This window comes from Macrotis lagotis, chromosome 1, assembly GCF_037893015.1.
Source record: "Macrotis lagotis isolate mMagLag1 chromosome 1, bilby.v1.9.chrom.fasta, whole genome shotgun sequence".
Taxonomy (NCBI): domain Eukaryota; kingdom Metazoa; phylum Chordata; class Mammalia; order Peramelemorphia; family Peramelidae; genus Macrotis; species Macrotis lagotis.
In genome coordinates, this window is record NC_133658.1 from 28,394,225 (window position 1) to 28,419,271 (window position 25,047).

The following is a 25,047-nucleotide window of genomic DNA, read 5'->3' on the forward strand; positions in this document are numbered from 1 at the left end:
AGAGAAAGCTAAGTGGCAATGGAAGAAGAGTAGATCTAAAGTCAGGAAAATCTGAAACTAACATCTGGCTCATTTACTTATTAGTTTTGTGTAATGTATTTATTTATTTCTTTCCTCAGTTTTTTCACCTGTAAAATGTGCATGATAGAAGCTATTGCCCAAGAGAAAGGCAAGGTTCAAATGAAGGAACTATGTCAGTAGTTTGAAGATCTTAAAGAACCGTATAAATCAGAGAATGCCATTACTAAAAAGGTAAGATTAGGCAATGAATGGAACACATGTTGTAATAATTTTGCAGGATGTGTATCCTGTCACATCTTACTGATTAGATTGTAGTCTAGGCTTAATCATCTTTGTACTTTCCACTCTGCCTAAGACAGTGCATTCCATAGTTTAACAGTGCCCCCCGCTCATGGTTTGATGATACCCAGTGCTGACCATGAATTTCAAAGAGAGCATTATTGTTCATGGAGGTGAAAAATAGAATTTGCTTATTATAGTCTGTCATTTGTCTTGGGGATCCTAGAGAGGATTCTTGTTCAGCCCTGACTTGGTTTAAGCTGGTTATTGAGGACCTACCCGCCCTTAGTTTTTATTATTCTTTATTAAATTTCCAAACTGTTCTTTCCCTCTCAGTAGTTACAAAGAGAACATCTTAAGAACCTTTCCCTGCCTTTTTTCAGTGTTTGTCTTTGTCCTTGTTTGTACACAAGTTCCTATCCCACTTTTCAACCTGTGTTGATTACAATCTCCCTTAGGGCAGGGACTGTACCATTTGTCATCTTTTTATTCCAACATATACACAAAGACCTTATACATAATGGATGGTTATGTTTTACCACACTTAATTCTGTAAGGGAGGAAATGATGAAAAGGACTTTTCCCAATTCTCAAGTAAATTGTGGTTTTGAGATTTATTGGCCACAGGGTGATGTGTGTACTGACGTAGCGATTCTCTAACACCATCCATTAAGCCAAAAGGGTCTGTGACATGTGGAAATGGAGGGAATGAGGGCATTGATGAAATAACAAGACTTTGAAGCTGTGAGCTCTTCCACCCGGCATGCACTTGCCTCCCCTGCCTCCAGGTGCGGCAACACCGCCTGTCTCTCTCTCCTAAGGGTTTAGACTTGCCACCACCGAGTTCACCATGGAAGATGATATTGCTGCTCTCGTGGTTGACAATGGCTCTGGCATGTGCAAAGCTGGCTTTGCAGGAGATGATGCCCCTCGGGCCGTCTTCCCTTCCATTGTTGGCCGCCCAAGACATCGGGGTGTGATGGTGGGTATGGGCCAGAAAGACAGCTACATGGGAGATGAAGCTCAGAGCAAGAGAGGTATTCTGACTCTGAAAGACTCCATTGAACATGGTATTGTCACCAACTGGGATGACATGGAGAAAATCTGGCATCATACTTTCTACAATGAGCTCCGTGTGGCCCCTGAAGAGCACCCTGTGCTGCTCACAGAAGCTCCCCTGAACCCCGAAGCTAACAGAGAAAAGATGACTCAGATTACGTTTGAGACCTTCAACACCCCAGCTATGTACATTGCTGTCCAGGCTGTGCTGTCCCTATATGCCTCTGGTCGTACCACTGGTATTATGATGGACTCCGGTGATGGTGTGACCCACACTGTGCCTATCTATGAAGGTTATGCCCTTCCTCATGCCATCCTCCGTCTAGATCTGGCTGGCCATGATCTGACGGACTACCTCATGAAGGTTCTGACTGAGAGAGGGTACAGTTTCACTACCACAGCTGAGAGGGAAATCGTGCATGACATCAAGGAGAAGCTGTGCTATGTCACCCTAGACTTCAAGCAGGAGATGTCCACCGCTGCCTCCAGCTCCTCTCTGGAAAAGAGCTATGAGCTCCCTGATGGGCAGGTTATCAATATTGGCAATGAGAGGTTCCGATTCCCAGAAGCTCTCTTCCAACCTTCTTTCTTAGGTATGGAATCCTGTGGAATTTATGAAACTACCTTCAACTCCATCATGAGGTGTGATGTTGACATCCATAAGGATCTGTATGCCAATACTGTATTGTCTGGTGGTACCACCATGTACCCAGGCATTGCTGACAGGATGCAAAAGGAGATTACAGCCCTAGCCCCCAGCACAATGAAAATCAAGATCATTGCCCCACCTGAGCACAAATACTCTGTCTGGATTGGAGGCTCCATCCTGGCATCTCTTTCTACCTTCCAGCAGATGTGGATCAGCAAGCAGGAGTATGATGAATCTGGGTCTTCCATTGTCCACCACAAATGCTTCTAAATGGACTGTTCGTGTTTGTTTTTGGTTGTTTTGGTTATTTTTTTGTCAAAAGGGTGTGATAATGGCCCAAAAAAAGGAGATGAGATTGGCATGGCTTTATTTGTTTTTTTTTTTGTATGTGTTTTTTTTGGCGCTTGACTCAGGATTTAAAAACTGGAATGGTGAAGGTGATGAGCAGTCTAAGTATGTTGGAGGCAAACATCCCCAAAGTTCTACAGTGCGTCTTCAGGACACTGTACATTTTTTTAAGTCATTCCAAATAATTGTATAATTCATTGTGACAGAGTTACTTGCCTCTATGAAGGTGGCTATCCTACTCTTTAGAGAAAAGGAGCTACTTAAAACATACAGAAGGGGAGGGGGGAGGGGGGAAGGTACTAGTATTGCTTTTCATGTAAATTAATGTAATCCTTTAAAAAATTTTTTTGTATCTTCCGCCTTAATACTTGTTACTTTTTTTTTAATTGTCAAACATCATGGATGGCCCCCTAAAATCCCTCCCTACCTTCAACATAGATGTGAATGAAGACTTTTTATGCAGTCTCCCCAGGAGTTTAATAAGATTGGTGCTAGTACTTGGGGGAGGGGAGGAGCTTTACCTGTACACTGACTTTAAGACCAGTTCAAATAAAAGTGCACACGTTAAAGAATCTTAAAAAAAAAAGACTTTGAATCTTGAAGTAATTAGAATATGATTCAAAATCGGTCCTCATCTTTTTCCTCAAACTTGGGTACAATCTCTTGTGATAGATACAACTATCATAGTGCTGTCTAAGTAGATGGGTCTCTGTGAGTATTGTAAATGAGTCCCCATTAAAGTAGTAATTAGGCTTCCCTTATGAAAGAGGCAATGACTTTTTCAATGCTACCTATAATACAGATTGATTTGTAGCTGCTATTTACCTAAGCAGAGTCTTCTTCCTCCTCTGAAAAATCCTTGAAGCATTAAACATCTACTTCCCTACACACACACACACACACACACACACACACACACACACACACACACAAACATACACCCTATCAAAATAAATCCAGGTATTGAGTGAGAGAGGTCTTTGGTTTTATCTGGTGGGTGTTTACTCCTTCTTCAAATTCAAGTGACCATATATACTCCATATTGTAGAATGGGAGTCACCAACCAGTGAAGGTTATGGCCAACCAGGCACAGTTGACTTCAATTCATAAAGTGACAAGTTAGTTTGGTCCATTTTGATCACCCTCCTGGGTCTTCAATTTAATTCAATAAAATATGTATTGATTAAATGCCTAGACATTGCAGTAGATATGAGAACCAATCCAAGAAAAACAGTTTCAGCCTTTAAGGAGGGTATATTAGACTCAGATGAAACATGTGGCAATACAAGTAAAACCAACCATGTGGGAGGAATGTTGTACTTGTCATATCATATTCAGATGTGTCTGACTCTTTGTGGTCATCCATAGGGATTTCTTGACAGAGATGCTGAAATGATTTTCCATGTCCTTCTCTACTTCATTTTAAAGATAAGGAAACTGATGCAAACAGGGTCACTCAGTAAATAAGTGTCTACGGATTTGAACCAGGATCTTCTGGACTTCAGGTCCAACACTCTTTCCACTATGTCACCAAGCCATTCAGGTAATTTCATTGTTATAGGTGAAATTTTAGGTGTTTACTCCTTCAAATTCAAGTCGCCATATATAATGCTTAAACACTTGAAAAGTTGCCTTGAATATGGAAAGATGAAGTTACTTGCCCAGTCAAATGAGTAGTATATATCAGTGACAGGAATTGAATAGAGATCATTTTTTGCTACCCTCTTTATTCTCTCCAATAGTTAACTGGTGAATAAAACCTGGGACTTGGAATCAGGAAGAACCCTTATAACCTAAATAGTTATATGACCCTCTCCAAGTCATTTAACTGCCCTCAGACTCAGTTTCCTCATATACAAAATGGGATCTCTGTCCTAGGGTTGTTTTGATGTGCAAATCAGATAATATTTGTAATATGCTTTGCAAATCTAAAATCCTATATAAATGCAAGTGAATATTATTTATTATCATGTCACCCCCCAATTTACAAAATTGAATAACTATGTAAATATATGAAAAGTAATTTCAAAATAATACAATATACAGATAATTGCTGGAAGCAGGAAAGGCTTCCTGTAGGAAGAGGCACTTTATTTGTAGGTTGATAGATACTAAATAACCTTCAAAGCAGAGATAAGGAGGGAAGTTATTTTTATTATTTTTATTATTTTTATATTTTTGCAAGGCAGATGGGGTTAAGTGGCTTGCCCAAGGCCGCACAACTAGGTAATTATTAAATGTCTGAGACCGGATTTGAACCCAGGTACTCCTGACTCCAAGGCCGGTGCTTTATCCACTGTACCACCTAGCCGCCACAAGGAGGGAAATTATTACAGACTCCAAAGACTACCAGTGTAAAGGAGTAAAGGAGCTGAGAATTCATATATATATATATATATATATATATATATATATATATATATATATATATATATCACAAGTTGTACAAAATCATATTCAAGGTGTTATGTATATGTGTATGGTATATTTTATACATATAATGCATCCATGATAGTGTTTTCCCTGATAAAAAAAAGTAGTGTCTGTTAGAAAAAACACTTTTTTTAGACTTTGAGGCCATGAATCCTGAAGGATTGAAATCTCATGGAAGTCAATGGGATCATAGAAATTTTTATAGAGAACTCAATGGACATATTAAGTACTAAGACTCAGAGAGCATTTTTTTGGTTTCTCCTGCCCAGAATATTTCAGATGTGGGTCTCTCTGATTCCAAAGACAGCTGTCATGCTATAGAGTCTAATAGAGGGGAAGAAAGATTTGGGATTTGTATATATTAGCTTCATTACACTATCAATAGTTCTTTTCATGAGAAAAATTGCCTAAAGAAGAATTTTTAAGGAAATACATGGTAGAAAATGAGGCCATTTAATTAGACAAAGACAGCTCAAGTCTGTTGTTGGGAGGTGGTAGTAGTGGTAGTGGTGATGGTTGCAGCGATGGTGTTCTCTCATAGTCATTCCAGAAAGTTGGGTTGATCTTTGGGAGATGTCTTAGGAGGTAAAATCACTGGTACAATGACCGAGGATAATAAAGGCAAGAATGAGTTCCAATCTGAATTTGTGGAGGGTATAAATACATTAATGAAAGTCTCAAATTCTAGAAACATTCTAATATAGTATGAATAGTCAAGTGAAATACAATTTCCCAAATCACATTTCCCTTTTTAAAAGCACACTTTAGTCCCTTCACCAAGATCAATAAAAACCTAATGGAGGAGGTTGGACCTTGCGCCAACATAATGTGGAAGAATTTTTGTAGAAGGTATTTTTAGTCCCACAAAACAGCACAAAAGTGGTTGTTTTATACCTTCATGAATAATTGATTTTGTCTAAAGCAGATTGATTAAATGGATGACATCTCAACTTCTATGAAGAAGGGTATAAATAATGCCCATTAGGATCAATAAACCAACTAGATTCTGTGGAAAAAGCTGGGGATCCAAAGACAAAAGCAACAGAGTCTATCTTCCATAAACAGGCTTACAATCTAATAGAAAATGCAACATTTGCATTTATGAGATACACAAAATGAATGCAATGGAGGAGGAGACACACTAACAGCTGAATGGGATCAGGAAATATTTCAGATAAGGGTTTATGCTTAGGTCAGTCTTTAAGAAAGTATGGTAAGGAAGGAAAGCATTCCAGATAATATCCCAATTGCATGGATAGAAATAATGTGATATTCACAGGGATCTGATCATTGGATTTGAAATCACAGAATACCAAAATTTCAGAGTCCAAGAATCAAGCTTATGGTACATAAGATTTCCCAAGGTGATTTTACCTTTATTATTTTCATGATCCCCTTAGATGTAATTGTTCTCTATCTTTCAAATTTCATTTATTTATTTATTTGTTTGTTTGTTTGTTTGTTTGTTTATATGTGCAGAATACCGTGCATTTATATTTTACAGTGAAAATATTGATATGTAATATATTATCCTTATCTATATGGATAGACAAGCACATATATTGTTAAACACATATTAAATTATTTAATATTTATTCATATATTTATTCATATACATCTATAAATATATCTGTCAATTATCCATTTATCTGTCTATATTTTGTCCCAGTAAAATCCAATATCTTGAGATATTTGGATTTCATTTTATTTTTCCACATATACATTGCACCAAGCAGAGTATCTAGAACATGAGATTCTTAATATATCATTTTAAGTGAATTTAATTGAATTGCATATTGGATATTCCAATGGATTATATTCTTCTTGAAGACAAGAACTATTTGGTATTCATCCTTTTGTTCACAAGTCCAGTTCACTCTACTTTCACTGCCAATGTTTATTGCATTAATTAGAAACAATAGAGAAAGAGAATTCTCTCCATTTTTTAAAATTTAAAAATATTTCATTTATTTGTTTATTCAATTACATGAAATGGAAGTTTTTACCAATCACATTTTCCAAGGTTTGGCATCTTGTCATTTTTCTCCCTCTCTCTCCTTCCTTCCCCTTTCTTCGGACAGAAAGTAATCTGATATAAGCTCTATAATTATAACCATGCTAAACATAGATTGATATTGAATATGTTGTGAAAGAAGAATTAGATCCAAAGAGAAGAAAGAAAAGATTATAGAGAATAAAATGACATAATACATGAAAACTATTAAAAATTCAAGCTTTGGTCTTCATTTGAATTCACCTTCCTTCTCTGGATGTAGATGGTATTTTCCATCAAAAGTCTTTTAAAATTGTCTTTGATTATTGTATTGCTGAAATGAACAAGTCCAACATCGTTGATCATCATGCCATGCTGTGGTTAATGTGTATAATCCATTGTTTTTTAAAAGAAGCCATTTGTCCTTTCAAGGCAACTCATTATTGCAAAAACTACCTCACTTAAACAACCCATTCTCCACTCCACTTTGATCTTAATTTTGAAATGTAGGGGCAAAGAGAGATCTAACCCTTCTTCCACATGAAAACCCTTCATGTATTTAAACAAAACTAGAATGACCTCTCCTCTGTATGTCTTTATTTTTCAACCTAATTTGTCCAATTTTATTGACTGAGTCTTGCATGGCATGGTCTCACAGTTCCCATTGCCACCATTTTGGTCACTTGAAAGACAAACACTTAACCTTCTTTAGCTTAAATTACACCTAGGATTCTGCAAAATGCTTGTCACTGATTAAGTTTTAAAAATTCCAGTTGTCTTTCAAGAAAAGTTTTTTATTTGCTTATTTTTTTTAAATCAGAGAAATTATGTCTTGGCTATGTATTTCTTGTGTGATCTTGAGTAAATCAGTTATCTTTCTGAGACTTCTATTTGCTTATTTGCAGAATGAAGATTATTTTTTTAATTTCCTTTCTAGATTTAATGAAAATTACACAGAGAACAATATAGGGAGCTTGCTTAGCTATAATATATATATATATATATATATATATATATATATGTATATATATAATATATATATGTGTGTGTGTGTGTGTGTGTGTGTGTGTATGTATGTATGTATGTATTTATATGTGACCCAGTCACATTCTTGTCTGTGATGCAGTCTCATGACTCATTGATATCTTTTTTCCAGTTTTGGGACCAGTCATACAATGAATATATTTTAACTTGGGGGCTGTCATATGGATAAAGATGGCCAACTGGTCGAAGTGGCTCCTGAACACTGGTTCTTACAGTGGTTTAGGATCAGTTTATTTAGATTTAGTCACCTTTACAACTATAACTCTACAGTAGGAACAGATCCTATGTACTTTCAAGTATGTCCACAGTGAATAAAGCTTATAAAGTTACCCAGGATGTTAGTACAGTACCATTTGTGCTCAAAGAATGTGTGTGGTTTTATCAGCCACTATAGTTGTTTCTGTCTATATATGTCATCATTTGGCCCTACTTATGGAGATTACCCAGTCTGATCAGACTTTTTCAGATGAAATGACCTCAACAGTCCCTCTATCCTCTAAATCCTGTGATCTTCTGAAGGGGGCATGTTTGGTGCTAGAAAAAGAAATTGCAAAACAATCTCATTTCTTAAAAAAAAAGTTTATTCATATTATAGCAGAAGAGTGTCAGAGCTAGGCCTCCATGAAGAATCCTAAGGGAAGAATGGATTTCCAACCAATGTGCTTATGCTCTGAAATACTATTAAAGACAAAATTGACTACAGTTCTGAAGCATCCCAGGCATTCACCAGCCAACATGAAAGGGCTTTTGATGTGAGAATCTTTATATAAAGTACTTTTCTATTCAAGAGATCAAAGCCCTTCATGAATGATTATCTCAATTCAGATAACATCTCTGAGACTTGAAGTAAATATTAGTAAGGGTAATTTCCTAAAGGCAAAAGAGATGCTATGATAAATAGAATGCAAAGGAAACAGAGATGGCATACAATGCAGTTACCCGGTTTGAGCCTGCATCAGCCTCTATTTTTTTCCATCTTCATGAAGGACTGAAATTATATTCAAAAGAAAAAAGAACCATATTTTCTTCATTTTACCTTGGGACAAAAGGAAAAACTATAATGAGTGTGGGAAGGATAAACTGAGGAAGGAGGGATGACATGGGCAGTTGATAGAGTTTTGAAAGTGCAATAATCGCTGAGGAGTAGGGAGGTAGTAAGAAAATCATAGCTTATAAAAATGAAGGATAATTAAAGAAATCATACATTTTAACCTCCACCTTCAATAGAGTCCCAGGGACAAAATAAATAATTGTATGTAGTGTTTTTACACTGACTTGAGATGATGTCATATGGGACAACGGAGAACAATGGAAAGGATACTAGATTTCAAGTTAGATGGCTTAGATGTAATTCTTAGCATTGCCTCTTCATGTTGATTTTATCACCTTAATCACTGAACCTCTGTAGGACACAATTTTCTCATCTATCAGAGGAATATTTGAACTAGATAACAGCTAACATTTGGTAAAATCAAATCTATGTTTCTAGGTGAAACAATAGATAGACTGCCACCAAGTTGAGAAATCATGTTCAAATCCAGACTCAGATACTTTCTAGTTGTGTGACTCTTGGTCACTTATCCTTGTTTGCTTCCATTTCATTTCCTCAGCTGTAAAATGAGCTGGAGAAGGAAAACATGCTTCAATCAAGTACGTTTTTTTCTAATAAAATGCCAAATGGGCTCATAAAGGGTTAGATACAACTGAAAAAATGCCTGAACAACAAATTAAATCTAAAGATGCCTTAGACATCACAATTAAATGAAACAATCCGAAATCAACAGCAATTAAAGTTTAAGAAATTTTCCTACAACCTTACCATGAAGGTACAAATCTTTAGTCATTGGATGAAGGCAAATGATGTCACATGGGAAAAATATTGTAGATTAATTGAGAGTATCAATTCATGATTTGGACAGCATTTTAAAAAGTGGATCAATTCAGAGTCCAGAATTCAAGCAGATGGTCAGACTAGAAGTAGGAATGGAACCCTCCACATTTGATAATTGATTTAGAAGTAAGTCAACAGGAAGGAAGTGAGTCCTAATGGAGTAGATACTTTCATTTTCTCATTTTTAACCCCCCTTGAATATACTATCAAAGAGACTTTTCAAATTACAGAAATCCATACCATTGATAGCAGAGAATGGATTAAATACATCTCCACAGTAGCAGAATGACAAACTGTGGACAAAACAGAGATGGAAAAACAGTTATTGAAGGAGGGAGGCAACTTCCAGGTCTATGACCCTTTACACCAGTGACAGATACTGTTAATGTACCAAAGAAAAGTCTTCTAGGGCAAACATTGCAAGCAGTTTTGATTGAGCATATTGACACATATGAATCCTAAAGATGTACCTCACTGCCACATAACTCTCAATTTCAGCCCTCTCTCCTTGTGCACATTTATGTGAGTATGACCTACATTAGGGTGGAGAAGGTTAATTTCTTAAAATACCTTTTCCATCAGGAAATGTATTTTCTAAAACCCAACACTCTCTAAAAACAGTTGATAAATGGGAATGGGGGTGGAGCCAAGATGGCAACAAGAAAGGATCAGGTCTTAGGTGCTCTCTCATAAAACTTATAAGCTAAGGACTCTAACTAAATTTTCAAGAGACAGAACCCACAGAGGGACCCAGTGAGGCTGTTCTCTTACTCAAGGTAACCTGGAAAAGAGCAGAAAGGCTCTGCTTCCCGGGGTCGGAGGGGTGGCCCGCCAGAGGGGTGGCCTGCCTGAGGGAAAGAACTTCAGCCTCCAGGAGGCAGCCCCAGGGTGCTGGAAGCTGCAGCTCACAGCAGTGGGGGGAGTCTCCTGAGCTACACCCAGGGGAGCACCAGGCACAAAGTGGGGGAACAGCGGGGGGACCTCTGCCAGAGCGAGCATGTGGAGCCAGCCATCAGGGCACACAGCAAGCAACCTGGTCTTTCAGCAGCCCAGATCCAGGAAACAGAAGCAGGCAGAGCTGGTAAGCAGGAGGCCCCAGGGAATGAGCCCATTGACCCTAGGGAGGGGAGTGAAGAGAAACTGCAGAGCTCTGTCCTTTGCCCCTGGAACAGGACTCTGGGGCTCTGACCACATTCAGATCCTGATCATTTTCCATGTGCCCCCATAGAACAGCAGGCCCCCCAATATCAGCCCTGTGGCAGAGGGGGGTGCATCTGGTTATTCACAGACCAGGAGGGAGGACAGAGCCTCACACACTGAGACCCTTGTGGGAGTGTTCCAAAAGCTCAGGAAGCACCCCCAAAACAGGCTTAGGCTGGGAAAATGAGCAAGCAGAGAAAGAGGAACACCATTGAGAAATACATTATCTATGATCCCAAGAAGGATCAATATACCCTGTCTGAAGATGAGGAAGCAGAAGCTCTTGCATCTAAAGACTCCTAGAATAACAGAAATTGGAATCAGGCTATGACAGAGCTCAAAAAAAAAAAAGACTTTGAAAATCAAATGAAGGAGTTACAGCAAAAACTGGGAAAAGAAATGAGAGAGATGCAGGAAAAACATGAAAATGAAGTCAGCAGCTTAGTCAAGGAAATCCAAAAAAATGCTGAAGAAAATAGCATGCTAAAGACCAGATTAAGTCAAATGGATAAAACAGTTCAAAAAGTTATTGAAGAGAAGAATGCCTTCAAAAGCAAAATTGGCCAGATGGAAAAAGAGATAAGAAAACTCTCTGAGGAGAACAAACCCTTCAGACAAAGAATAGAATTCAGGGAGATTGATGAATTTACCAGAAATCAGGAATCAATACTTCAAAACCAAACAATGAAAAATTAGAAGAAAATGTGAAATATCTCATTGAAAAAAAACAACTGATATGGAAAACAGACTTAGGAAAGATAATTTAAAAATCATTGGAATACCTGAAAGTCATGATCAGGAAAAGAGCCTTGACATCATTTTCAAAGAATTACTACAGGAAAATTGCCCTGATATTCTAGAAGCAGAGGGCAAAATAGAAATGGAGAGAATCCACTGATCCCCCCCAAGAAAGAGATCCCAAAAAAACAACTCCTAGGAATATCATAGCCAAGTTCCAGAACTCCCAAGTCAAAGAGAAAATATTACAAGCAGCCAGAAGGACACAATTCAAAAATCATGGAGCTGCAGTCAGGATCACACAGGACCTAGCAGCAATTACATTGGAAGTTCATAGGGCTTGGAATATAATATACCAGAAGGCAAAGGAGCTTAGAATGCAGCCAAGAATGAACTACCCAACAAGGCAGAATGTCCTCTTCCAGGGAAAAAGATGGACTTTCAGTGAACCAGAAGAATTTCAAATGTTCCTGTTGGAATGGCCAGAGCTGAACAGAAGGTTTGATCTTCAGATACAGGATTCAGGTGAAGCACAGAGAGTAGAGGAGAGGGAGAAAATATGAGGGACTTGGTGATGATGAACTGCATGTATTCTTGCATAGAAAATGAAACTGATAATACTCATATGAACCTTCTCAGTTAATAGAGCAGGTAGAGGGAACTTTTATAGTTGAAGCAAAGGAGAAAGCTGAATTCGAAGATAAAATATGGTATAAAAGTGGAGTCGATAGAAAATAAGGGAAATGTAATGGGAGAAAGAAAAAGGAGAGGGGGGAATAGGCCAAGATATTTCATATAATAAGATTTTTCTTTATTACAATGAGCTATTGCAATGATATAGAAGGGGGAGGCAAGGGGGAATGAGGGAATCTTTGCTCTCATCAGAGGTGGCTAGGAGAGGAAACAGCATATATACTCAATGGGGTATAGACATCTGGAATAAGGAGAGAACAGGGACAGGGGAAAGGGGGGATGTGAGTGATGGAGGAGAGGATGGATCATGGGGGGAGAGTGGTCAGATGTAACACATTTTCTTTTTTACTTCTTCCAAGGGTCTAGGATTAGATGGCCTGTCCGGGACTATAGGGCCAGGTGGATGCTGGGCCTAAGGGGTGGTATGGGGGCTCAGGGCCTCTTGGCCCCAGGACCAGGGATCTGTCTGCTGCTCCACTCAGCTACCCTACAGCAGAGTCAGTGAAAGGAGAGAGAAAATATAGTACATGGTAGTGGAGAAATACAAAAGGACGGAGTTACAATCAGCAATGGCAACGGTTGAAAAATATGGAAGTAAGTTTTGTGATGGACTTACCATGAAGAATATGATCCAAACCCAAAGACTCCAGCATCTGAGTTAAGAATTCATTGTTTGACAAAAAACTTCTGGGAAAATTGGAAAATAGCATGGTGGAAACTAGGTAAGATAAAGTTGAAATGGGTGCATGATTTAGACGTAAGGAGTGATACCATGAACCAATTAGGAGAACAAGGAATAGTTTACCTGTCAGATCTATGGAAAGGGGAGAAGTTTAGGACCAAATAAGAGAGAGAGGACACTATAAAATGCAAAATGGATAATTTTTATTACATCAAATTAAAATGTTTTTGCACAAATAGAACTAGTACAACCAGGATGAGAAGGAATTCAGAAAGTTGGGAAACAATTTTAATGGTTAGTGTTTCTTTTTGTGTGTGGGAATATCCGAGGATATATATTGTCAAGTGATTTTCAAGAACAAACCATTGTGCTTATTATTTATCAAGAATAAAAAAGAGCAAAATCTGCACTTAAAAAAAAAAAGAATGTGATCCACCCGCAACAGAGTTGTTGGTGTTGGAACAAAGACTGAAACACATTTATTATTATTATTATTATTATTATTATTATTATTATTATTATTATTATCATTATTATTATCATTATTATAATCATCATTATTTTTAGGGGAGGTGAAGGGCAAATGGGGCTGGGTGGACTGCCTGGGGCAGCATAGCAGGGTGATTGTTGGCCGAATTTGGACCCGGGTGCTCCTGACTCAAGGGCCAATGCTCTGTCCGCCACCCAGCCACCCATACTATTATTACTATTTTATATTATTTTGGGGTTTTTTTCTTTGTTTTGGTTTTTGCAGGGCAGTGGGGTTCTGGTGGCTTGCATGTCACATGGCTGAGTGACTGTTGGGTCTATGGGGCCGGATGTGGGCTCAGGTGCTCGTGGCTCCAGGGCTGGTGCTCCGTCCACTGCACCACCTGGCCATACCTACAATTATTACTATTATTTTTTGTAATTTTAATTTTATTTTCTCTCCCCTTTACTTTAGTGCTCAAGCAAGTCTATATTTATGGGGGGTATTTTATTTACTCTTAAGAATATTTTATTAATGTAAAAAAAATTTGTACAAAATGAGAATAAATATTAAAAAAAATTAAAAAACAAAAAAATAAATGGGAATCACACCACTTGGGACTCTTGAGAAATAACACCAAAGATCTAAACCCTTGAGATTAAAATGATAATTATTAGTCAGCTTAATATTAAATAGCAGATAATCACAACTCCTTCCCCACAACTGTCTAGTGAGTCTAAACTACCTATGTAAAATTGAATTGGAGAATGATCCTAGAATGTTCTAGACTAATATCTTATATGAGAATTAAGGGAAATAAAGACATTGATCTTATTGAAGAAAAGATTTTATATAATTTAACTAAGATAATACTATATAAATACCATTGCAAATTTCAGAGTGCTATTCTACCCATTTCTATCTCCTTTCTTATTTTACACTTAAAATCTTCCCCTTTCTCTCTATTCACTATTCAGACTGCTCCTATTTATTAATGGTTCCCTGTCGTCTAGAAAAATTTGCCCTGCTGACCCCTATTCTTAATAATTTTTCAGTTGGTTACCATACACTAGGTCTCAAGCCCTGATCCTAGGTCAGAATTTTCTGGATGAATAATAACGGAAGATCTGATGTACAGTTTTATGCCTTTGCCTTCCACAGTGCCCCAAGGACTCAAGCTCTAACCCCCTAGACCAAGATCAGAATCAGAACTAAGTTAAAGCTCCCCCCAGAAAAAAAGAGGTAGAAGAATCATTTTGCATTATGTGTCACTCCACCAACATCCTAAGATAGCCCCTAGGTCATGTCTGTACTTGCATGGAGACTTATACTGGCCCAGATTATTCACCTGGTTCAAGTCCTGTTCTTCTTCAAGAATGGTCATGAAAATTGTCACAATTGATGATTCTCCTCCAACTGATGTTTCCACAGTATGCTCAAAAACCCTTAAGAAGCTCACAGAACAAGGGAAATTTCTGCATAGTAGATGGAGAGCCAGATCCCACCTGATGCCCTTATCAGGGCTTGGATTTTTTTTTTTTTTGCCAAAGGCAATATGGATTTTTATAGTATAGTTAGGAAGTCATATAAAATTATCATATTAAAAATTACCTCCTATATTTCATTGGTCATTTAATTAATTTGCCTCTAAAAATATTCCAGATTTATTGAATTTCAAGTCCCACTTGTGGTTGGTGTGGTAGCACCAGACCAATTAATTTCAAGGACCTTATATGGACTGTGTGTCTGAGATTTCCTGTTCATGCCTAGATTGTAACATACAGTTGTGTGGTGGCCTTTTGTTAGGATGGGGGAAGCCAGGAACAACCCTTTGCTAAAGATTTGTCTCTCTGTTCTCCATTGTTGGCCCTACTGACTTCTTAGCCTTAAACTAGCCAGAAACTCAGTATTGATTCATTGCTTGGAGATATTGCAGTAGGGCCCCTGCCCGCATAGCAATTCTCCTTTTCTTATTTTTCTTTCACTAAAGAGTGAACATCTTGACCACTGAGCACCCTTTCTAAGCTAAAAGAGGTTTGTTGGGGGAGCCACAGAACATCTATTTCTCTCCTCGTCTTCTTCATCTCTGATTGAGGACTCAGGTCTCTCCAACCCAATTGCCTCTTTCAGGATACCTCAGCCAAGAAAAGGCTATTAGCAATTGCTAGGGGGTCTCATGTCCTTCCCCTCCCTTCTATCCCAACAGAGTTTTTGTCAGCTCCTACCCATCAGTACAATTTGAAGTACCTCCAGTCAGGTTCAGTTATTGAACATAATTAATATATGCACAGAGTTGAGAATATCTGGAAACATCTAATTTCCTCAAAAATAGATTAAAGGGGGTGAAGCCCCTACCACAGCTCATACCTCCTCTTGACCTCATAGTCTTCATTCTCTGGGACTGTCCTCCTAGAGGTCAGAACCCAAGGAACAGCTCCCTCTGTCTTCCTTGGGGACATGGAAGCTCTCTTCAAGGCAATGCCATTAAATTAGAGCACCCAATAATGTGTGGTTGATTCACCCTTGGACCTGTTATCTGCTATCTTCAGGGGTTCCCATCCTGCCAATCTCATACAGCTTGTGAAAAAGTGGATTATCTCTTTTCCATTCACTGCTTTCATCTCCAATCTCAACCTGCCTAGACGACACATAAGGAAACCTAATTAGATAGGGATTCACTATGGAGGTTCCCAAACATCCTCCTATACAAGTACAAAGTCCACAATCATAATCCAACTGTTTCACTCTGATTAATGTCCTATTAGCCCCAAAACCTTTAGAGTCAATTAAATTATTTAAAACCATAAGGGAACATCAAGATCAAACTGAGTTTGAAAATGTTTTTGGGATCATTTCTTTTGTGAGGTGATACAACTGTGGTTACTCAAAGGGAGAGCAATGGTGAGGAAGAGAGGGGGACATGTAGTTCATTTTCTACAAATTTTTAAATTGGGAAAAACTTTTGATAGCATAGAACTCAACTCTTATTTCCCAGAAAGAAAACAACTTTGGGGACAAAGATCATTAGCCAAGATCATTCAACAAATTAGAAACAAATTTGGCACTCCTAAACAAGTCTTGGAATCTTGAATTCTTTCTATTATCTTCACACCCCTAAATTCCCATTATATAAATGCCTATCATGTATATGATCATCATCAAGTCCTGTCTGTTTTCCAATCCTTATTATCTTTGTGTTGAAGATAGAGTACAGGACATTGTCCATGACTTGGGTAAGTGAGGAAGTAGGATTATTTTATTATTGTTGCTGAGGAATTGAGAAAAGTCTTTGGTTACTCCAGAGTCAAAGGGCTTTGGTGGTCAGCACATACAGGGACAGAGGAAATATAGGACCAGAAAATTAAAAATAAAAATCAAATTAAAAACCCTGAATTTTATCCTACCAACTCCTCCCAAGACAAATCTCTCTCTATATCTCCTCTCTTTTATATATAAAATTTGAGGGGATAGAAAAAAAATAAAGCTCTCTGCACTCACTACTTCTTCTTCCTCTCTTCTCATTTACTTATCTCTATGCAATGTTTTCTCACTTTAAAACTTAACTACACCCAGTCTCTGTAGTCACCCATATAAATGACAAATGGACAACTTTTTTCAGTTATCATTCTTTCCCTATCAGCTGAATTTGTCAGGGTAGAACCATATACTCTCGGATATTCTCTTCTCAATGGTTTTTCATAGCATTTTATCCTTTATATTTAGGTGTTTATATGCCTATTCCTTCTTATTCCAAGTGCTGGAGAATTCTCCAGGCTAGCCCCTTTATTTATGTGTATAATACAAGGATTTGTCCTGGGCCCTTATATCTTCTGCCTCTACATTCTTATTTATCTCATTGTTCCATTTCATATTGTCTCTACAAAGATGTCTACCAGGTCTAAAACTTTAGCTTTTGCCTTTATTGAGTTTCATTCTTGTGTTTCCAATTCCCTATGTGACATTTATGATATATTCTGTATGTCAAACTCAGTATGCTAAAAACAGAACTGGTTATCTTCCCACCCCAAAAAAGAAAAGGAAAAAAGAAAGAATGGAAGAAAGAAAGCAACAAAGCAAGGGGGGGGGGAAGAGAGAGAGACAGAGAAAGAGAGAGGGAGAGAAGAGGAAATGAAAGCACAAGGAAGGAGAGGACAAAAGGAGAGGAAAGGAGAAAAGGAGAGTAGAGGTGAGGGAAGGGAAAGGAGAAGGGAAAAGGGAAGGGAAAAGGCAAGGGGAAAAGAAAGGGAAAAAGGTAAGGGGAAATGGAAGATAAAAGGGAATGGGGAAAAGAAGGAGGGAAGGGAAGGGGAAAAGGAAGGGAGGGAAGAGAAGGGAATGACAAAGGGAAGGAAGCTTCATATTTCTCTCCAGATAACAAAAAAGCCATTCAATTGCTGAAGTTCACCACCTCATTGTTATCCTGGACTCATCACTCTCAACTGATGTCACATATCCAACTGGTTGATAAGTCTTGTAAATTCTCCCTCTGCAATAACTCATATTTCACCTTCTCTAGCAAGGGTCATCCAAAGTAGTTCAGGTTCTCATCATCTATTATCTTGGCTATTGTGACAGCTTCCCAATTGATCTCTCTGACTAGAGTCTCTTACTTTTCCAATCCATCTTCCACACTTCTGTCAAAGCTTTTTTTCATTTCTTTAAAATGTAGTTTTCCTACAAAAATCTGTCTCCCCTCCTCCCTACCTCTCCCTACCCCAGATTGAGAAACCAAGGAAAACAAAACCTTTGTTACACATTTCTGTAGTTAAACAAAACAGATTCCTGGCCATATCCCCAATTAATAATAATATCTTCTTCTATACTTTGAATCTAACACTTCTCTGTCACAAAGAGGACAGCCTATTTTGCATGAGATGTCCAGAAACAGGATTGATAATTGTTGCTATTAGAGTAGCTAAATCTTACAAAGTTGATGGTTTTACTATATTGTTATTGTACTCTAAGGTTTCTCTGAAACTGTCTTCAATGTCTTACAATGCAGTAAACTATTTCATCACATTAATATCCCATAATTTATTCAAACATTCCTCTATTGACAGACTCTACATCAATTTCCAATTCATTGCTATTTTAAATAGAGCTGCTATAAATATTTTTGCACTTATGAGTTATTTTCCTTTTTCCTTCATTTCTTTTGGGAGTATAGATCTAGTAATTGCATTGCTGTTTCAAAGAGTTAGGACAATTTAAGTGATTTGGCAGCACACTTCCAAATTGTTCTGAAAAAATAGTGGGAACAGTTCACAGATTCACCAACAAATAATTAATATACGTATTTTCCCTCAGCTACACCAGTATTTGTCATTGAAGTCTGGGGAGTGGAATGGGCAATTGTTAGAGAAATTTTCCTAAACCTCATCTCTATCCATGTCATTATTCTACTCAATAAACTTCAATGGTTATCTGTTAATTTTGGAATCAAACAAAAACTTCTCTTTGGCATTTAAACTCAATTATTTTCTGGTTCCATCTTACCTTTCCAATATTGTTATACATCATTCCAGCTCATGTATTCTAACGTGTAGCCAGACTGGAGTTCTTGGTAATACTATACACAAAACAACCCATTTCTAATCTCCATATCTTTGTAAATTCTATTCTTTAAGCCTTCTCCCACAAAGAGTCAGGCAAGTAAAATGACTGAACAATAAACAACAGTATCAACAAACACACCCACAAAATATAATTTCAGGAAAATATATAAAGGATTGGCAATGACAGAATGTATTATTTCACCCAATATAGGATCTTCCTTCCGGGGGGAATTTTTTTCTACAAATGAAGATCAGAAATAATTTGGAACTGGAGACTGAGTCTCAGACAAGCATTAAGGAAGAACTGAATTTAAATCCTATACTAATTGTGTTCCCAGGTTCTAGCCATCTAATCTCTCCCTGCCTCAGTTCTATTGTTTGCAAAATATGGATAATAATACATTTACCTTCAGAGTTGCTCTTTGAAAATATATTAGTGTTGTACAAAGGGTAGTTAGCTAGCTAGTAGTATTGGTAATAGTAGTAGTAATAGCATTGGTAATAGTGTTGATAGTAGTGACAGTGGAGGTAATAATTTAAAGTCCTAACATTATCAATTTTAGGTGGAATTTGAATCATGGTCTTCTTGGCTCTGAATTCATCTCTCTGCTGAATGTCGTACTGCTTTTCTATAAATCCCCCAAGAAACTTAGAAGTACAATATGTTAGAGATCTGTAGACCTGAGTTGTCTTATTATAGGCATGGTAAATAGCCCTTCAGGTATATAGCATTTTGCATACATGTACATTCATTGCATTTTTTAAGAAACATGATAAGGCTGTTCAAATGTGTCGGACTCATTGTGACCCCATAGACTATGCTGTCCATGATGTTTTCTTTTCCCTTTTTTTTAGGTTGTTGTTGTTGCTTTGCAAGGCAATTTGGTTCAATGGCTTGCACAAGGCTACACAGCTGGGTAAATATTAAGTGTCTGAGGTCGGATTTGAACTCAGGTCCTCCTGACTTCAGGGCTGGTGCTCTATCCACTGCGCCACCTAGCTGCCCCATGATATTTTCTTGAAAAATTTGCTATAGTGGTTTGCCATTTGCTTCAGTAATTTATATCTTCCAAATGATGAAATTAGTATTTCTGTTGCGTGTTTGTCAGATAGCGGATCACAGCTTGAGAGAACCCATTGCACTCCCCAGACTTCAATGACAAATACTGGTAAAGCTGAGGGAAAATAAGTATATTAATTAAGTTTATCAGACATATGACATGAGTAGGGTCACACTTGAGCTAGCTAGTGAGTTTCCCAGATTTGCACACAGGTCTTCTTGACTCCATCTATTCACTGAACACCATGAATATTTCCACAGAACTCCATAAACACGCAATTTTATGTGATATGAGAATAAATGCATAAACATATGTAATTAGATTGGATATGCTATATTATATATGGTGTTATATATAATATGGAATTTGTTTCATCATATATTTGTGTTAATTCATATTTATTCATTTATCATAATTATCATATCAACATGCATGTTTATGTACGAATAAGATGGTGATGCCCAGATACCTACATGTACATGCATATTGGTGTTTGCATATTGAACCATATAGATGCAGTTTCTATAGCTATGGTTCTAGAGAATATCTATCTATCTATCTATATATATATATATATACATGCATTGTTTAAAGAAACCACAATTATAGTCAAAAGTATGACAGTGGAATGCTAGTTCAATCCACACTGCAGCATAGCAAACAACTGGGTCACTTAGTCTCAACTTCTATACTTTCTAAGGAGGTTCATTCGACTTTTTCATGGCTCTATTGATTAGGGAATCTGTTACTTTTGTTTGTTTTGCTTATGTATATGTGTTTGTCTTTTCTGTTGTTGCTGTTTAGTTGTGCAGAACCAAATTCTGCCTCTGTGCAACATTGGTCTCTTCCTCTTCCTTCTGCTTCTGGGATCAAGGAGAATTAAAAAACTGCTTCTTCACACTATCATCTTTCACATAGTGAAATGTCATTATTACATAATCCTTATACTCTCAGATCTTCAGATAATTCTCTTAATATGATATAGTCTCTGGTCTCCTCATGTTGGATATTCTATCTTTAGCATGCCCTGCTTATTAAATAGTCTCTCCCATAAAAAAATGTGAATACAATATTTAAGATAGGACTGAACAGGAAAAAAGGCTATGCTGATCTTTAGTCTACACATATTTGGCAATGTTCGGTATTATTTCGCAGTTATTTACATTTTGACAAGTGACCTTTATTTTTTAGTCATTTTTGTCTTCTCTAAAATTAAATGATTAGATTAGAATGTTTCTCAGTTCACTTTCAAATGTAGGGTTCTCCAGTGCTGTGAACTGCTATTGGACAACCACCTAACAGAAATACTACCTTCATCCTTGGAAGATATACAATTTGCTTTGGTCAAATACTTTTTTCATTGATTCTTTCCCTTGCTGTTGTGTGGATTAAGTTTTTTTTTTTTCTGGGGCATTTTGTCTTCACTTTTGACATGTATGTTCATGTTTTCATAGTATCCATGCTTTAGGAATGAACCCATAAATATTTTTGTTACAGTAAAATTATAACCTTTACCCAGTGATATGTGGAGAAGAAAAGACATTTGGGGAGATCACCTGGGATTGGTATGACATTGGGAATTATGAGTGAGACTGATGCAAAATCTAAAGGTAAAATAAAAATAGAAGAAATAAAAGGTTTTACAACCAATGATCTATGAAAACCATTTCCAAAGGTGAGCCACTTTCTTTCCTTTTTTTTTGCTTTAGAAAAACTACTTTCTTCACCATATTTCAGCATGCATTGATATTATTTGGGCAGACTCTATAAAGAGTAAATAGGAGTGCCTTTCTAAATGACTTTTTTACTGTGCCAAAAGCTACTAAGTATAGTCTTAAATATATTTAATGGTGGCGGTATATAGTCACTGTCATTGGAAATGATGCCTTTTATGGGGAGACATTAGAGAAAAAAACAACCCTGTCAACCTTTCTATCACCCATCATTCCCTGCCACGTGTTCATCATTTGGTCTCCATGATACAGTTACCAAGTAGGAGCAGCAATTGAACTGTGAGAGTGGAAAGGAAGTTACTGTTGCCAAAAATTAAAAGGAAGATACTGCTTTCTCTAGTAATCTGAATGTCTCTACAAGCCCTTTATAAAAGCATGGAGATTTCTGGTTTTTTTGAGTGACCTTCTACTCCATTTATAGAATTGAGTCTATTAATCTGAAGAAAATCATAGGGGCAAGTTATCAACTCTTGTATTCTGATATGTTAGTGTATGTGTGGGTATGTATATGTGTATGGATACCATATAGTCCCACCCCAACCCTTGGCATTGGTTTGTGAACTTTTTTTTTTATTCACAAAACATTTGGAGCTGAGAATATACCTGGGCTCTGACAAACCTCAGATCAGATTTTTGCTGTTCAGGTGACCCTTGGCAAATCATTTAACCTCTGTATTCCTTTGTCTTCTTATCTGTAAAAGGGAGGTAGAAGTTGCTATTGTTCAGTCATATCTCATTCTTTGTGATCCTTTGGACCAAAGTATTCCCATACTATTCACATGGCTTTTCTTAACAATGATACCAAAGGGGTCTGCCATTTCCTTCTCCCGTGAATTAATGTCAAAAATAGATTAAGTGACTTGGCCAAGATGACAAAGCTTATAAATGGCTGAGGCCAAATTAACTCAGTTCTTCCTGATTCCAGGTTTTTAACTCTGTCTATTGACCCACCTTTCTACCTCTGGGGATAGTAATGACTACTTCCCAATGTTGCTGTGAAGACAAAGTGCAACAAATGTTGTAAAGTGTTTTGTAAGTCTTAACGCACTATATAATTTAGCATTGTTGTTCTAATTATTTTTGTATTATGTATTATGTATATGTATTATGTTATGTTTGAAATTTAATCAATCTCCAAATTCTGGGCATACTAAAGCATTAGAACCATTCTTTACATTCAGTCACACTAGGTGAACAAAGAGACTTATGAATCTGGATCTACATAATTCTTACTATGTCAACATCCCCTAAAGTGAAATTTGTCCAGTGCATGGAAAATCTGAATATGAAAACATGAATAAAGCTATTGGATATCTATACCAGACAGTTTGAGTAACAACATCTAAATACATACACACACACACACACACACACACACACACACACACACATTGCCTCATTATCTAAAGCAATCACTTATTGCTTTTCCTCTCTTTGAATCATTCCACTTTGAGCACACTAACTTTTCACATATTCTATTCTTGCTCAAGAAAGTGTTTCTTACTTATAGGTTTTTCACCAATTATCAGTGCTAGGAAATGTTCTTACTTTTTTCCTTATATTCCAGCGCTGACTAAAAACTGTGAGCCTTTTTTAAAGTAGTATCATAACTGCCAAGCCCTCAAAATCTTTCTGAGGAGTCCTCATCAGAACAGAACACTGAAAAGCCAGGTGTCTGGCTTCCTGGGATACTTTCTAGTTATGTACAGATATATGTTTCCCTTTGTTGTATGTCCCTGTGGAAAACCTATCATAGTAAGGATGATTATTGCATATTATTTCAGATCTAATTATAGAATAAAGTAAAAGGATAACCAAGATAGCCTAGATATCATCAGATGAGTGACCTCTATCTCATTATATGATCAAAGTAATTCAACATTAGCTTCAGGTTTGAAGCTTCCCTTGAATCAATTCAACAAACATATTAAATGTCTATGTTGTGTCAAATAATATATTAGATGCTGAAGATAAAAAATGGAAACAGTCTTTTTCCTCACCTCTATCTCTTAATGCCTACTTTGGTTAATTTTTATTATTGTATTATTTTCTTTATTAAGTCCCTTTTTAGGCAAACTTTTGACAGAGATTTTGATAACATTTAAAGTCAGTTTTCATATACTCTGATACTTAGATTTGACCAAAAAAAGGTACCACTCAAGTGTGAAATATAAAAAGGTGTTCCTCTTTTTTGGCAATCAAGGTTAAATGACTAAGGGTATGAGATCAGATTTGAACTTAGGTCCTTCTGATTCCAGACTTGGTACTATATTCACTGCACCAGTTAACTGTACTACATACTATTCTTTTAATTAATTTTGGAAGGAGAAATAATTTATTTAACAAGGATGGAATAGTGTATTTGAATATATATATATATATATATATTTATATAATGTGCATACTATTAAAATTATATGACCACATATATTATATGAAATTTTTAATAATTTGTATTATATATAATACAATATTAATATTATGTCATATATTTAAAGCTACTTTATTTTCAATTGTCTTTTTAATATATTATCAATTATGATTCTATCATAGAATTTTATTGTTTATCCAATATAATATTGGTTTAAATTACATATGATTGGATATATCTCTCATATCAAATAGCAGACTGATAGATTCCAAGGGAAAATTCCATAATCCAAGAAAAAAAGGAATTCTAGAGTTCAATTTAGAACAATGACCTTAATTTACAGAACAGAAAACAGTTTCTGAGTATTCTTCTGTTTCTGTCTTCATAGCATCAATCTCAACATTTCCTTGTCTATACTCACCAAAATGATCTTATCAGTTTCTGATTGATTTTTTTTTACCTCAGTTTTACAAATTATCTCTTTCAGTCTTTCCTACCTTCAAACAATGATCCACACAATTGAAAAGTTTTTATTTTTTATATTTCATTTCTTGTTATTCCACACCTCTACTTTGATAGCATTATTGAATCTCTATTGCCTATAAGACCCACAGCAGGTTCCTCCCAGTCTCTGGCATCTAATGAACACAATCTGGCTCCAAACTCTTTTTTTTCATACTGATTATATATTAATTGCTCTCATATATTATTAGAAATTAATTGCTATCATATTCTCTTTGTGTCAGGCAAATTCAATTATTTGTTATTTCTTTCAAACACCCTTATATAGGTTGTCAACTATGTGTGTAATGGTCTCTTTCTTTGCCT

General features: G+C 36.7%; 1 pseudogene; it reads left to right on the forward strand.

Annotated features, from left to right (window-relative positions):
- The first annotated feature begins 1,150 nt into the window (after window positions 1-1,150).
- On the forward strand, window positions 1,151-2,293 carry LOC141512951 (actin, cytoplasmic 1 pseudogene; annotated as a pseudogene).
- The last annotated feature ends 22,754 nt before the right edge of the window (window positions 2,294-25,047 follow it).